General features: G+C 63.0%; 4 non-coding genes across 4 annotated transcripts; all 4 read left to right on the top strand.

Moving 5' to 3' along the window:
- Positions 1–2,670: 2,670 nt before the first annotated feature.
- On the top strand, positions 2,671–2,789 carry LOC142866463 (5S ribosomal RNA). Its single transcript, XR_012916444.1, has one exon. It is a non-coding gene; the product is annotated as a 5S ribosomal RNA (ribosomal RNA).
- Positions 2,790–6,510: 3,721 nt separating this feature from the next.
- LOC142866462 (5S ribosomal RNA) lies at positions 6,511–6,629 on the top strand. Its single transcript, XR_012916443.1, has one exon. It is a non-coding gene; the product is annotated as a 5S ribosomal RNA (ribosomal RNA).
- Positions 6,630–10,351: 3,722 nt separating this feature from the next.
- Positions 10,352–10,470, top strand: LOC142866461 (5S ribosomal RNA). Its single transcript, XR_012916442.1, has one exon. It is a non-coding gene; the product is annotated as a 5S ribosomal RNA (ribosomal RNA).
- A 3,722-nt stretch (positions 10,471–14,192) lies between these two features.
- LOC142866460 (5S ribosomal RNA) lies at positions 14,193–14,311 on the top strand. Its single transcript, XR_012916441.1, has one exon. It is a non-coding gene; the product is annotated as a 5S ribosomal RNA (ribosomal RNA).
- The last annotated feature ends 1,859 nt before the right edge of the window (positions 14,312–16,170 follow it).

Raw genomic sequence — 16,170 nt, 5'->3', positions numbered from 1 at the left:
GCACCCACCCCATGCCTAATGGATGTGTATGCCCCTCCCCTCCCCCCACCCGCCCGACACCCACCCGATGAAGGTGACTCCTCTCTGTCCACTTAGGCGTCCATCCGTTCGTACCAATTTGCTGGTGAGCGTGCTCACGTGGTGCTCGTGTGTCCATTCTTGGGATACCTGGCTTACTGCAACGGGTTCCAGCTCTGGCCAGGAGAACACGAGAGGCGCCCTCTCACCGCTGCTCCTCACAGCCGAATGGCACTCCGTGGTGTCCACGCGCCACATTTTATTGATGCACTCCTGGATGGATGGGCACTCGGGTCGCTTCCACGTCTTTGGGATTGTGAATTGTGCCCTAACTGTCACCCTAACCCTTACCCAGCCCCCGTCTCCTCTGCCCCTGCCTGACGCACTCCTCCCCGGCCAGACCCGTCACTGTCCTGGGCCCCCGCCTGACCGGCTCCTCCCCGCCCGGCCGGTCACCGTCCTCTGCCCCTGCCTGACCGGCTCCTCCGTCGCCTGGGCCTTCCAAGGGCTTGGTGTGGATGCTGCTTCCAGGAAGCCCTCCAGAAACCCGGCAGCAGGGTGGCCGCAGCAGTCTCCAGCAGCCGTCCCTAAGTCGCGTGAGTGCGGGGGACGTGCCCCCGCTGTGCCGCGGGGGCCCAGCCTGGTGTCTTCCCTGAGGCCCTGCGGCTGCCGGCTGGGCTGCCGCTCCCCGCAAGGGGAGAGCCGCGGAGGTGGGGACTGCCTCCTGATGGGGACGTACACGCAGCTCTCCACGTCGGATTCCGGGGCTCTCTGTCCTGCCCGAAGGCCCAGCTGGCCTGCGGGTCCTTAGAGTGGCAAAAACCTCCGAAAACTGAGATTGAGGGTCCGGTGGGTGTCTGCACTTTTGTGCTGGGCACCCCAGGGAGGCCCGGGGGCTGGCTGGACAACGTGGTCTGCTGGGCGGGGGGGTTGGAGGAGCAACTGATGCCCTTTGCACTTTGGGTAGCAAGAGTCTGAGGTGTCTCTGAGCCCTGTGCCCTGTGGGGGGGGGCCGGGGGGGAGGAGGAGGAGCAGGAGGAGGAGGAGGTGGGAAGGGCCGGGGCCTGCAGTCCTGTTCCCGGGGTGGCACGGCAAGTGGCTTCTTCCACAGGCTGCTTGGCCTGGGCTCCCTGCACCTGGGCCTTTGGAGGACCGGCCCTGTGCTTGCCAACACTTCCTGCAGGGACCCAGAGCTGGGAGGTGGCATCTCTCAGCCCTGGGTCGGGCAGAGCCCCAGCGGGCCATGCCCACAACCTCTCTCAGCACCGGTCCCCCAGAAGGCTCCTTTGGGACCAGGATTCTCTTGCGGTTACTCTTTAAGGTCTGGCCCCTGGTTCGAGGGGCACCAGGAGTAGAGGAGCAGGAAGGGGAAGGGGGTGGCCGTGCGAGGGGACACTTTGAGGCCAAGTCCCAGCTTCAGCCTGATCCTCCTGGGAACCCCGCTCTGAGACAAGGAGCCGGGCTTCGCATTCCCACAGCAGCCAGTCGTGGGCTGAGGACACCTGGGGCGTTGGGAACTCCCTGGCTTCTCCTTGGTTTAACGTCTAGAGCTGCTTGTGAATCGCGCCGCCACACACACCCGAGCGCAGGTGTCTTCCGCACAGACTGCGGGCCTCGCTCTTCTGAATGCCGCTAGCTCGCCACCCACCCACGGGTGAACCTGGTCAGGGTGCTTTCTCTCAGGGGCAGACTCTTTTCCGGGCGGGCTACCGGTGTCTCTGTTTGCTCGTTTCTTTCTTCCATTTCGGGAAAGTCTTCCTTGCTGGGTGTGGAAATCTCCTATGCCTTCCCTCGCCTATTCTGTCAGCTTTAAAATTCTCTTTCAGTTGCCACCCTCACAGATGGATTAGGAAACTCTTTCCGGTGCACTCATTAGTGAAATGACCTCCAGGAAGCTGGAATCCAATATCTAATGGCCGATTTTTAGCGAGTCCACACGCCAGGGTGGTCGGGGTCCAATGCAGCCCCGGCCAGGCCCAGGCCCCTTGGACTAGGACACGGAGGAGGGTCCCGGCCCCCACGAAGCGGTGCCGGCAGTTCTCCACGGGCTTGGGCGTTTTCCAGAGGTAGGAGATGGAGGGGACTGATTTCTTCAGCGCCCCCCAAACCACGCCACCCCACCCCACCCATGGGACACATCCCCAGAGAGAGACGCCCCATACACTGGCTGTGCCCCAGCCCTGGCCCGGGGGAATAGGCGGCAGCCCACCCACAGGGCGAGGGGGGGGCGCAGCTGAAAGGGGTTGTGGGGGAGGGCGGCCCCTGGCTGGGGTCAAAGGGCGAGCGTCCCGCGCGTGCGCAGTCAGCGGCAGGCAGCGACGCGCTGGGGGTGGGCAGCGGGTAGGTGAAGGAGGCCGGGCGAGGAGACGAGGGGGGCTGGGAGGGCTCCACCTTGGCGAGTCCAGCCGTGGAGGCGCATCTTGTGTGAGTGTGAGTGAGTGTGAGTGTGTGTGTGTGTGTATAGAGAGACAGCCCCCCACCCCGCCCCGCCCCGCCCCGCCCCGCCCATCACCCCCGTCCCTGGGAGCCCGCGGGACCCGGCCAGCGAACTCAACCGGCACGGCCCGGCGCGGGGCCTGGGGCGGGAGGCGGCGGCGGGGAAGCCCAGAGAGGCTCGGCTTCTCGAGCGGGGCAGGGGCGCCCTCCGCCGCCGTCTAGGGCCACACCACCCTGAACGCCCCCGATCTCGTCTGGTCTCGGAAGCTAAGCAGGGTCGGGCCTGGTTAGTACTTGGATGGGAGACCGCCTGGGAATACCGGGTGCCACAGGCTGCTGCTTTTTTTTTTTTTTTTTGCCTCTTGTTCTGTCCCCTTTCTGGGAGCGCGGCGGCGGCCCGGGGTGGGGGTCACCCCCACCCTCAGCGCCCGCCCGCGGTGCCTGGCGCCCCAGCCCGCACCGTGGGGCCTCCTCTTGTCCCAAGCCGCGACACCGCGGCCACGCGGCAGCATGCGTGGCATCTGGACTGTCAGGTCTCAGACGAAAGGTCTGCTCTGTGGGAACCGACACGCTGGAGGAAACCTTGAGAGTCTGAGAGGGGAGGGAGTTCCAGAAGAAGGCCAGGATGTCATTTTGAGGGAGTATGTGACCAGAACTCGTCCCGTTGCTTTTGGGGTTCTATGGGCTACACGCAGGAATCTTTGGTGGTGGCACCTGATGTTGGGGGATCCGGAGTCACACCCAGACCTGCTCCACAGGCCTCCTTTTACTTTTCTCTTCGGATTCATTATTTTTAAAAAGTGTCTCTTACCTCTAGGATTGCATTTTCTTTTCTCTCTCTCTTCAAGCAGATGATGGGAGTACAAGTATTCAGGTGACATGTGTTGCCCGTGCCCCCCTCCCCCCTGTGTTCTTTTTTTTTTTTTTTTGAGACAGAGTCTCGTTTTGCTGCCCAGGCTAGAGTGAGTGCCATGGCGTCAGCCTAGCTCACAGCAACCTCAATCTCCGGGCTCAAGCAATCCTGCTGCCTCAGCCTCCCGAGTAGTTGGGACTACAGGCATGCACCACCACGCCCGGCTGTGTTTTTCTATATATATTAGTTGGCCAATTAATTTCTCTCTATTTTTAGTAGAGACGGGGTCTCGCTCTTGCTCAGGCTGGTTTCGAACTCCTGACCTGGAGCAATCCGCCCGCCTCGGCCTCCCAGAGAGCTAGGATTACAGGCGTGAGCCACCGCGCCCAGCCCCCCCTGTGTTCTTATTCATATACCTCTCATGTTGTTCCAGCGTATTGTGGGGGTACCAATGTTAAGGTCGGGTGCCTTGCCCTCTCCAAGCCTCCCCCCTCGGGTCAGAGCTTCAAGTGCGCCCATCCCCCAGTCGGTGCGCACCCACCCCATGCCTAATGGATGTGTATGCCCCTCCCCTCCCCCCACCCGCCCGACACCCACCCGATGAAGGTGACGCCTCTCTGTCCACTTAGGCGTCCATCCGTTCGTACCAATTTGCTGGTGAGCGTGCTCACGTGGTGCTCGTGTGTCCATTCTTGGGATACCTGGCTTACTGGAACGGGTTCCAGCTCTGGCCAGGAGAACACGAGAGGCGCCCTCTCACCGCTGCTCCTCACAGCCGAATGGCACTCCGTGGTGTCCACGCGCCACATTTTATTGATGCACTCCTGGATGGATGGGCACTCGGGTCGCTTCCACGTCTTTGGGATTGTGAATTGTGCCCTAACTGTCACCCTAACCCTTACCCAGCCCCCGTCTCCTCTGCCCCTGCCTGACGCACTCCTCCCCGGCCAGACCCGTCACTGTCCTGGGCCCCCGCCTGACCGGCTCCTCCCCGCCCGGCCGGTCACCGTCCTCTGCCCCTGCCTGACCGGCTCCTCCGTCGCCTGGGCCTTCCAAGGGCTTGGTGTGGATGCTGCTTCCAGGAAGCCCTCCAGAAACCCGGCAGCAGGGTGGCCGCAGCAGTCTCCAGCAGCCGTCCCTAAGTCGCGTGAGTGCGGGGGACGTGCCCCCGCTGTGCCGCGGGGGCCCAGCCTGGTGTCTTCCCTGAGGCCCTGCGGCTGCCGGCTGGGCTGCCGCTCCCCGCAAGGGGAGAGCCGCGGAGGTGGGGACTGCCTCCTGATGGGGACGTACACGCAGCTCTCCACGTCGGATTCCGGGGCTCTCTGTCCTGCCCGAAGGCCCAGCTGGCCTGCGGGTCCTTAGAGTGGCAAAAACCTCCGAAAACTGAGATTGAGGGTCCGGTGGGTGTCTGCACTTTTGTGCTGGGCACCCCAGGGAGGCCCGGGGGCTGGCTGGACAACGTGGTCTGCTGGGCGGGGGGGTTGGAGGAGCAACTGATGCCCTTTGCACTTTGGGTAGCAAGAGTCTGAGGTGTCTCTGAGCCCTGTGCCCTGTGGGGGGGGGCCGGGGGGGAGGAGGAGGAGCAGGAGGAGGAGGAGGTGGGAAGGGCCGGGGCCTGCAGTCCTGTTCCCGGGGTGGCACGGCAAGTGGCTTCTTCCACAGGCTGCTTGGCCTGGGCTCCCTGCACCTGGGCCTTTGGAGGACCGGCCCTGTGCTTGCCAACACTTCCTGCAGGGACCCAGAGCTGGGAGGTGGCATCTCTCAGCCCTGGGTCGGGCAGAGCCCCAGCGGGCCATGCCCACAACCTCTCTCAGCACCGGTCCCCCAGAAGGCTCCTTTGGGACCAGGATTCTCTTGCGGTTACTTTTTAAGGTCTGGCCCCTGGTTCGAGGGGCACCAGGAGTAGAGGAGCAGGAAGGGGAAGGGGGTGGCCGTGCGAGGGGACACTTTGAGGCCAAGTCCCAGCTTCAGCCTGATCCTCCTGGGAACCCCGCTCTGAGACAAGGAGCCGGGCTTCGCATTCCCACAGCAGCCAGTCGTGGGCTGAGGACACCTGGGGCGTTGGGAACTCCCTGGCTTCTCCTTGGTTTAACGTCTAGAGCTGCTTGTGAATCGCGCCGCCACACACACCCGAGCGCAGGTGTCTTCCGCACAGACTGCGGGCCTCGCTCTTCTGAATGCCGCTAGCTCGCCACCCACCCACGGGTGAACCTGGTCAGGGTGCTTTCTCTCAGGGGCAGACTCTTTTCCGGGCGGGCTACCGGTGTCTCTGTTTGCTCGTTTCTTTCTTCCATTTCGGGAAAGTCTTCCTTGCTGGGTGTGGAAATCTCCTATGCCTTCCCTCGCCTATTCTGTCAGCTTTAAAATTCTCTTTCAGTTGCCACCCTCACAGATGGATTAGGAAACTCTTTCCGGTGCACTCATTAGTGAAATGACCTCCAGGAAGCTGGAATCCAATATCTAATGGCCGATTTTTAGCGAGTCCACACGCCAGGGTGGTCGGGGTCCAATGCAGCCCCGGCCAGGCCCAGGCCCCTTGGACTAGGACACGGAGGAGGGTCCCGGCCCCCACGAAGCGGTGCCGGCAGTTCTCCACGGGCTTGGGCGTTTTCCAGAGGTAGGAGATGGAGGGGACTGATTTCTTCAGCGCCCCCCAAACCACGCCACCCCACCCCACCCATGGGACACATCCCCAGAGAGAGACGCCCCATACACTGGCTGTGCCCCAGCCCTGGCCCGGGGGAATAGGCGGCAGCCCACCCACAGGGCGAGGGGGGGGCGCAGCTGAAAGGGGTTGTGGGGGAGGGCGGCCCCTGGCTGGGGTCAAAGGGCGAGCGTCCCGCGCGTGCGCAGTCAGCGGCAGGCAGCGACGCGCTGGGGGTGGGCAGCGGGTAGGTGAAGGAGGCCGGGCGAGGAGACGAGGGGGGCTGGGAGGGCTCCACCTTGGCGAGTCCAGCCGTGGAGGCGCATCTTGTGTGAGTGTGAGTGAGTGTGAGTGTGTGTGTGTGTGTATAGAGAGACAGCCCCCCACCCCGCCCCGCCCCGCCCCGCCCCGCCCATCACCCCCGTCCCTGGGAGCCCGCGGGACCCGGCCAGCGAACTCAACCGGCACGGCCCGGCGCGGGGCCTGGGGCGGGAGGCGGCGGCGGGGAAGCCCAGAGAGGCTCGGCTTCTCGAGCGGGGCAGGGGCGCCCTCCGCCGCCGTCTAGGGCCACACCACCCTGAACGCCCCCGATCTCGTCTGGTCTCGGAAGCTAAGCAGGGTCGGGCCTGGTTAGTACTTGGATGGGAGACCGCCTGGGAATACCGGGTGCCACAGGCTGCTGCTTTTTTTTTTTTTTTTTGCCTCTTGTTCTGTCCCCTTTCTGGGAGCGCGGCGGCGGCCCGGGGTGGGGGTCACCCCCACCCTCAGCGCCCGCCCGCGGTGCCTGGCGCCCCAGCCCGCACCGTGGGGCCTCCTCTTGTCCCAAGCCGCGACACCGCCGCCACGCGGCAGCATGCGTGGCATCTGGACTGTCAGGTCTCAGACCAAAGGTCTGCTCTGTGGGAACCGACACGCTGGAGGAAACCTTGAGAGTCTGAGAGGGGAGGGAGTTCCAGAAGAAGGCCAGGATGTCATTTTGAGGGAGTATGTGACCAGAACTCGTCCCGTTGCTTTTGGGGTTCTATGGGCTACACGCAGGAATCTTTGGTGGTGGCACCTGATGTTGGGGGATCCGGAGTCACACCCAGACCTGCTCCACAGGCCTCCTTTTACTTTTCTCTTCGGATTCATTATTTTTAAAAAGTGTCTCTTACCTCTAGGATTGCATTTTCTTTTCTCTCTCTCTTCAAGCAGATGATGGGAGTACAAGTATTCAGGTGACATGTGTTGCCCGTGCCCCCCTCCCCCCTGTGTTCTTTTTTTTTTTTTTTTTGAGACAGAGTCTCGTTTTGCTGCCCAGGCTAGAGTGAGTGCCATGGCGTCAGCCTAGCTCACAGCAACCTCAATCTCCGGGCTCAAGCAATCCTGCTGCCTCAGCCTCCCGAGTAGTTGGGACTACAGGCATGCACCACCACGCCCGGCTGTGTTTTTCTATATATATTAGTTGGCCAATTAATTTCTCTCTATTTTTAGTAGAGACGGGGTCTCGCTCTTGCTCAGGCTGGTTTCGAACTCCTGACCTGGAGCAATCCGCCCGCCTCGGCCTCCCAGAGAGCTAGGATTACAGGCGTGAGCCACCGCGCCCAGCCCCCCCTGTGTTCTTATTCATATACCTCTCATGTTGTTCCAGCGTATTGTGGGGGTACCAATGTTAAGGTCGGGTGCCTTGCCCTCTCCAAGCCTCCCCCCTCGGGTCAGAGCTTCAAGTGCGCCCATCCCCCAGTCGGTGCGCACCCACCCCATGCCTAATGGATGTGTATGCCCCTCCCCTCCCCCCACCCGCCCGACACCCACCCGATGAAGGTGACTCCTCTCTGTCCACTTAGGCGTCCATCCGTTCGTACCAATTTGCTGGTGAGCGTGCTCACGTGGTGCTCGTGTGTCCATTCTTGGGATACCTGGCTTACTGGAACGGGTTCCAGCTCTGGCCAGGAGAACACGAGAGGCGCCCTCTCACCGCTGCTCCTCACAGCCGAATGGCACTCCGTGGTGTCCACGCGCCACATTTTATTGATGCACTCCTGGATGGATGGGCACTCGGGTCGCTTCCACGTCTTTGGGATTGTGAATTGTGCCCTAACTGTCACCCTAACCCTTACCCAGCCCCCGTCTCCTCTGCCCCTGCCTGACGCACTCCTCCCCGGCCAGACCCGTCACTGTCCTGGGCCCCCGCCTGACCGGCTCCTCCCCGCCCGGCCGGTCACCGTCCTCTGCCCCTGCCTGACCGGCTCCTCCGTCGCCTGGGCCTTCCAAGGGCTTGGTGTGGATGCTGCTTCCAGGAAGCCCTCCAGAAACCCGGCAGCAGGGTGGCCGCAGCAGTCTCCAGCAGCCGTCCCTAAGTCGCGTGAGTGCGGGGGACGTGCCCCCGCTGTGCCGCGGGGGCCCAGCCTGGTGTCTTCCCTGAGGCCCTGCGGCTGCCGGCTGGGCTGCCGCTCCCCGCAAGGGGAGAGCCGCGGAGGTGGGGACTGCCTCCTGATGGGGACGTACACGCAGCTCTCCACGTCGGATTCCGGGGCTCTCTGTCCTGCCCGAAGGCCCAGCTGGCCTGCGGGTCCTTAGAGTGGCAAAAACCTCCGAAAACTGAGATTGAGGGTCCGGTGGGTGTCTGCACTTTTGTGCTGGGCACCCCAGGGAGGCCCGGGGGCTGGCTGGACAACGTGGTCTGCTGGGCGGGGGGGTTGGAGGAGCAACTGATGCCCTTTGCACTTTGGGTAGCAAGAGTCTGAGGTGTCTCTGAGCCCTGTGCCCTGTGGGGGGGGGCCGGGGGGGAGGAGGAGGAGCAGGAGGAGGAGGAGGTGGGAAGGGCCGGGGCCTGCAGTCCTGTTCCCGGGGTGGCACGGCAAGTGGCTTCTTCCACAGGCTGCTTGGCCTGGGCTCCCTGCACCTGGGCCTTTGGAGGACCGGCCCTGTGCTTGCCAACACTTCCTGCAGGGACCCAGAGCTGGGAGGTGGCATCTCTCAGCCCTGGGTCGGGCAGAGCCCCAGCGGGCCATGCCCACAACCTCTCTCAGCACCGGTCCCCCAGAAGGCTCCTTTGGGACCAGGATTCTCTTGCGGTTACTTTTTAAGGTCTGGCCCCTGGTTCGAGGGGCACCAGGAGTAGAGGAGCAGGAAGGGGAAGGGGGTGGCCGTGCGAGGGGACACTTTGAGGCCAAGTCCCAGCTTCAGCCTGATCCTCCTGGGAACCCCGCTCTGAGACAAGGAGCCGGGCTTCGCATTCCCACAGCAGCCAGTCGTGGGCTGAGGACACCTGGGGCGTTGGGAACTCCCTGGCTTCTCCTTGGTTTAACGTCTAGAGCTGCTTGTGAATCGCGCCGCCACACACACCCGAGCGCAGGTGTCTTCCGCACAGACTGCGGGCCTCGCTCTTCTGAATGCCGCTAGCTCGCCACCCACCCACGGGTGAACCTGGTCAGGGTGCTTTCTCTCAGGGGCAGACTCTTTTCCGGGCGGGCTACCGGTGTCTCTGTTTGCTCGTTTCTTTCTTCCATTTCGGGAAAGTCTTCCTTGCTGGGTGTGGAAATCTCCTATGCCTTCCCTCGCCTATTCTGTCAGCTTTAAAATTCTCTTTCAGTTGCCACCCTCACAGATGGATTAGGAAACTCTTTCCGGTGCACTCATTAGTGAAATGACCTCCAGGAAGCTGGAATCCAATATCTAATGGCCGATTTTTAGCGAGTCCACACGCCAGGGTGGTCGGGGTCCAATGCAGCCCCGGCCAGGCCCAGGCCCCTTGGACTAGGACACGGAGGAGGGTCCCGGCCCCCACGAAGCGGTGCCGGCAGTTCTCCACGGGCTTGGGCGTTTTCCAGAGGTAGGAGATGGAGGGGACTGATTTCTTCAGCGCCCCCCAAACCACGCCACCCCACCCCACCCATGGGACACATCCCCAGAGAGAGACGCCCCATACACTGGCTGTGCCCCAGCCCTGGCCCGGGGGAATAGGCGGCAGCCCACCCACAGGGCGAGGGGGGGGCGCAGCTGAAAGGGGTTGTGGGGGAGGGCGGCCCCTGGCTGGGGTCAAAGGGCGAGCGTCCCGCGCGTGCGCAGTCAGCGGCAGGCAGCGACGCGCTGGGGGTGGGCAGCGGGTAGGTGAAGGAGGCCGGGCGAGGAGACGAGGGGGGCTGGGAGGGCTCCACCTTGGCGAGTCCAGCCGTGGAGGCGCATCTTGTGTGAGTGTGAGTGAGTGTGAGTGTGTGTGTGTGTGTATAGAGAGACAGCCCCCCACCCCGCCCCGCCCCGCCCCGCCCCGCCCATCACCCCCGTCCCTGGGAGCCCGCGGGACCCGGCCAGCGAACTCAACCGGCACGGCCCGGCGCGGGGCCTGGGGCGGGAGGCGGCGGCGGGGAAGCCCAGAGAGGCTCGGCTTCTCGAGCGGGGCAGGGGCGCCCTCCGCCGCCGTCTAGGGCCACACCACCCTGAACGCCCCCGATCTCGTCTGGTCTCGGAAGCTAAGCAGGGTCGGGCCTGGTTAGTACTTGGATGGGAGACCGCCTGGGAATACCGGGTGCCACAGGCTGCTGCTTTTTTTTTTTTTTTTTGCCTCTTGTTCTGTCCCCTTTCTGGGAGCGCGGCGGCGGCCCGGGGTGGGGGTCACCCCCACCCTCAGCGCCCGCCCGCGGTGCCTGGCGCCCCAGCCCGCACCGTGGGGCCTCCTCTTGTCCCAAGCCGCGACACCGCCGCCACGCGGCAGCATGCGTGGCATCTGGACTGTCAGGTCTCAGACCAAAGGTCTGCTCTGTGGGAACCGACACGCTGGAGGAAACCTTGAGAGTCTGAGAGGGGAGGGAGTTCCAGAAGAAGGCCAGGATGTCATTTTGAGGGAGTATGTGACCAGAACTCGTCCCGTTGCTTTTGGGGTTCTATGGGCTACACGCAGGAATCTTTGGTGGTGGCACCTGATGTTGGGGGATCCGGAGTCACACCCAGACCTGCTCCACAGGCCTCCTTTTACTTTTCTCTTCGGATTCATTATTTTTAAAAAGTGTCTCTTACCTCTAGGATTGCATTTTCTTTTCTCTCTCTCTTCAAGCAGATGATGGGAGTACAAGTATTCAGGTGACATGTGTTGCCCGTGCCCCCCTCCCCCCTGTGTTCTTTTTTTTTTTTTTTTTGAGACAGAGTCTCGTTTTGCTGCCCAGGCTAGAGTGAGTGCCATGGCGTCAGCCTAGCTCACAGCAACCTCAATCTCCGGGCTCAAGCAATCCTGCTGCCTCAGCCTCCCGAGTAGTTGGGACTACAGGCATGCACCACCACGCCCGGCTGTGTTTTTCTATATATATTAGTTGGCCAATTAATTTCTCTCTATTTTTAGTAGAGACGGGGTCTCGCTCTTGCTCAGGCTGGTTTCGAACTCCTGACCTGGAGCAATCCGCCCGCCTCGGCCTCCCAGAGAGCTAGGATTACAGGCGTGAGCCACCGCGCCCAGCCCCCCCTGTGTTCTTATTCATATACCTCTCATGTTGTTCCAGCGTATTGTGGGGGTACCAATGTTAAGGTCGGGTGCCTTGCCCTCTCCAAGCCTCCCCCCTCGGGTCAGAGCTTCAAGTGCGCCCATCCCCCAGTCGGTGCGCACCCACCCCATGCCTAATGGATGTGTATGCCCCTCCCCTCCCCCCACCCGCCCGACACCCACCCGATGAAGGTGACTCCTCTCTGTCCACTTAGGCGTCCATCCGTTCGTACCAATTTGCTGGTGAGCGTGCTCACGTGGTGCTCGTGTGTCCATTCTTGGGATACCTGGCTTACTGGAACGGGTTCCAGCTCTGGCCAGGAGAACACGAGAGGCGCCCTCTCACCGCTGCTCCTCACAGCCGAATGGCACTCCGTGGTGTCCACGCGCCACATTTTATTGATGCACTCCTGGATGGATGGGCACTCGGGTCGCTTCCACGTCTTTGGGATTGTGAATTGTGCCCTAACTGTCACCCTAACCCTTACCCAGCCCCCGTCTCCTCTGCCCCTGCCTGACGCACTCCTCCCCGGCCAGACCCGTCACTGTCCTGGGCCCCCGCCTGACCGGCTCCTCCCCGCCCGGCCGGTCACCGTCCTCTGCCCCTGCCTGACCGGCTCCTCCGTCGCCTGGGCCTTCCAAGGGCTTGGTGTGGATGCTGCTTCCAGGAAGCCCTCCAGAAACCCGGCAGCAGGGTGGCCGCAGCAGTCTCCAGCAGCCGTCCCTAAGTCGCGTGAGTGCGGGGGACGTGCCCCCGCTGTGCCGCGGGGGCCCAGCCTGGTGTCTTCCCTGAGGCCCTGCGGCTGCCGGCTGGGCTGCCGCTCCCCGCAAGGGGAGAGCCGCGGAGGTGGGGACCGCCTCCTGATGGGGACGTACACGCAGCTCTCCACGTCGGATTCCGGGGCTCTCTGTCCTGCCCGAAGGCCCAGCTGGCCTGCGGGTCCTTAGAGTGGCAAAAACATCCGAAAACTGAGATTGAGGGTCCGGTGGGTGTCTGCACTTTTGTGCTGGGCACCCCAGGGAGGCCCGGGGGCTGGCTGGACAACGTGGTCTGCTGGGCGGGGGGGTTGGAGGAGCAACTGATGCCCTTTGCACTTTGGGTAGCAAGAGTCTGAGGTGTCTCTGAGCCCTGTGCCCTGTGGGGGGGGGCCGGGGGGGAGGAGGAGGAGCAGGAGGAGGAGGAGGTGGGAAGGGCCGGGGCCTGCAGTCCTGTTCCCGGGGTGGCACGGCAAGTGGCTTCTTCCACAGGCTGCTTGGCCTGGGCTCCCTGCACCTGGGCCTTTGGAGGACCGGCCCTGTGCTTGCCAACACTTCCTGCAGGGACCCAGAGCTGGGAGGTGGCATCTCTCAGCCCTGGGTCGGGCAGAGCCCCAGCGGGCCATGCCCACAACCTCTCTCAGCACCGGTCCCCCAGAAGGCTCCTTTGGGACCAGGATTCTCTTGCGGTGACTCTTTAAGGTCTGGCCCCTGGATCGAGGGGCACCAGGAGTAGAGGAGCAGGAAGGGGAAGGGGGTGGCCGTGCGAGGGGACACTTTGAGGCCAAGTCCCAGCTTCAGCCTGATCCTCCTGGGAACCCCGCTCTGAGACAAGGAGCCGGGCTTCGCATTCCCACAGCAGCCAGTCGTGGGCTGAGGACACCTGGGGCGTTGGGAACTCCCTGGCTTCTCCTTGGTTTAACGTCTAGAGCTGCTTGTGAATCGCGCCGCCACACACACCCGAGCGCAGGTGTCTTCCGCACAGACTGCGGGCCTCGCTCTTCTGAATGCCGCTAGCTCGCCACCCACCCACGGGTGAACCTGGTCAGGGTGCTTTCTCTCAGGGGCAGACTCTTTTCCGGGCGGGCTACCGGTGTCTCTGTTTGCTCGTTTCTTTCTTCCATTTCGGGAAAGTCTTCCTTGCTGGGTGTGGAAATCTCCTATGCCTTCCCTCGCCTATTCTGTCAGCTTTAAAATTCTCTTTCAGTTGCCACCCTCACAGATGGATTAGGAAACTCTTTCCGGTGCACTCATTAGTGAAATGACCTCCAGGAAGCTGGAATCCAATATCTAATGGCCGATTTTTAGCGAGTCCACACGCCAGGGTGGTCGGGGTCCAATGCAGCCCCGGCCAGGCCCAGGCCCCTTGGACTAGGACACGGAGGAGGGTCCCGGCCCCCACGAAGCGGTGCCGGCAGTTCTCCACGGGCTTGGGCGTTTTCCAGAGGTAGGAGATGGAGGGGACTGATTTCTTCAGCGCCCCCCAAACCACGCCACCCCACCCCACCCATGGGACACATCCCCAGAGAGAGACGCCCCATACACTGGCTGTGCCCCAGCCCTGGCCCGGGGGAATAGGCGGCAGCCCACCCACAGGGCGAGGGGGGGGCGCAGCTGAAAGGGGTTGTGGGGGAGGGCGGCCCCTGGCTGGGGTCAAAGGGCGAGCGTCCCGCGCGTGCGCAGTCAGCGGCAGGCAGCGACGCGCTGGGGGTGGGCAGCGGGTAGGTGAAGGAGGCCGGGCGAGGAGACGAGGGGGGCTGGGAGGGCTCCACCTTGGCGAGTCCAGCCGTGGAGGCGCATCTTGTGTGAGTGTGAGTGAGTGTGAGTGTGTGTGTGTGTGTATAGAGAGACAGCCCCCCACCCCGCCCCGCCCCGCCCCGCCCCGCCCATCACCCCCGTCCCTGGGAGCCCGCGGGACCCGGCCGGCGAACTCAACCGGCCCGGCCCGGCGCGGGGCCTGGGGCGGGAGGCGGCGGCGGGGAAGCCCAGAGAGGCTCGGCTTCTCGAGCGGGGCAGGGGCGCCCTCCGCCGCCGTCTAGGGCCACACCACCCTGAACGCCCCCGATCTCGTCTGGTCTCGGAAGCTAAGCAGGGTCGGGCCTGGTTAGTACTTGGATGGGAGACCGCCTGGGAATACCGGGTGCCACAGGCTGCTGCTTTTTTTTTTTTTTTTTGCCTCTTGTTCTGTCCCCTTTCTGGGAGCGCGGCGGCGGCCCGGGGTGGGGGTCACCCCCACCCTCAGCGCCCGCCCGCGGTGCCTGGCGCCCCAGCCCGCACCGTGGGGCCTCCTCTTGTCCCAAGCCGCGACACCGCCGCCACGCGGCAGCATGCGTGGCATCTGGACTGTCAGGTCTCAGACCAAAGGTCTGCTCTGTGGGAACCGACACGCTGGAGGAAACCTTGAGAGTCTGAGAGGGGAGGGAGTTCCAGAAGAAGGCCAGGATGTCATTTTGAGGGAGTATGTGACCAGAACTCGTCCCGTTGCTTTTGGGGTTCTATGGGCTACACGCAGGAATCTTTGGTGGTGGCACCTGATGTTGGGGGATCCGGAGTCACACCCAGACCTGCTCCACAGGCCTCCTTTTACTTTTCTCTTCGGATTCATTATTTTTAAAAAGTGTCTCTTACCTCTAGGATTGCATTTTTTTTTCTCTCTCTTTTCAAGCAGATGATGGGAGTACAAGTATTCAGGTGACATGTGTTGCCCGTGCCCCCCTCCCCCCTGTGTTCTTTTTTTTTTTTTTTTTTGAGACAGAGTCTCGTTTTGCTGCCCAGGCTAGAGTGAGTGCCATGGCGTCAGCCTAGCTCACAGCAACCTCAATCTCCAGGCTCAAGCAATCCTGCTGCCTCAGCCTCCCGAGTAGTTGGGACTACAGGCATGCACCACCACGCCCGGCTGTGTTTTTCTATATATATTAGTTGGCCAATTAATTTCTTTCTATTTTTAGTAGAGACGGGGTCTCGCTCTTGCTCAGGCTGGTTTCGAACTCCTGAACTGGAGCAATCCGCCCGCCTCGGCCTCCCAGAGAGCTAGGATTACAGGCGTGAGCCACCGCGCCCGGCCCCCCCTGTGTTCTTATTCATATACCTCTCATGTTGTTCCAGCGTATTGTGGGGGTACCAATGTTAAGGTCGGGTGCCTTGCCCTCTCCAAGCCTCCCCCCTCGGGTCAGAGCTTCAAGTGCGCCCATCCCCCAGTCGGTGCGCACCCACCCCATGCCTAATGGATGTGTATGCCCCTCCCCTCCCCCCACCCGCCCGACACCCACCCGATGAAGGTGACTCCTCTCTGTCCACTTAGGCGTCCATCCGTTCGTACCAATTTGCTGGTGAGCGTGCTCACGTGGTGCTCGTGTGTCCATTCTTGGGATACCTGGCTTACTGGAACGGGTTCCAGCTCTGGCCAGGAGAACACGAGAGGCGCCCTCTCACCGCTGCTCCTCACAGCCGAATGGCACTCCGTGGTGTCCACGCGCCACATTTTATTGATGCACTCCTGGATGGATGGGCACTCGGGTCGCTTCCACGTCTTTGGGATTGTGAATTGTGCCCTAACTGTAACCCTAACCCTTACCCAGCCCGTCTCCTCTGCCCCTGCCTGACGCACTCCTCCCCGGCCAGACCCGTCACTGTCCTGGGCCCCCGCCTGACCGGCTCCTCCCCGCCCGGCCGGTCACCGTCCTCTGCCCCTGCCTGACACGCTCCTTCCCGCCCGGCCTCTCACCGTCCTCGGCCCCTGCCTGACCGGCTCCTCCGTCGCCTGGGCCTTCCAAGGGCTTGGTGTGGATGCTGCTTCCAGGAAGCCCTCCAGAAACCCGGCAGCAGGGTGGCCGCAGCAGTCTCCAGCAGCCGTCCCTAAGTCGCGTGAGTGCGGGGGACGTGCCCCCGCTGTGCCGCGGGGGCCCAGCCTGGTGTCTTCCCTGAGGCCCTGTGGCTGCCGGCTGGGCTGCCGCTCCCCGCAAGGGGAGAGCCGCGGAGGTGGGGACCGCCTCCTGATGGGGACGTACACGC

This window comes from Microcebus murinus, unplaced genomic scaffold (genome assembly GCF_040939455.1).
Source record: "Microcebus murinus isolate Inina unplaced genomic scaffold, M.murinus_Inina_mat1.0 scaf006_hap2_Mmur4.0, whole genome shotgun sequence".
Lineage (NCBI taxonomy): Eukaryota > Metazoa > Chordata > Mammalia > Primates > Cheirogaleidae > Microcebus > Microcebus murinus.
This window is presented reverse-complemented; position numbering and strand designations above follow the sequence as displayed.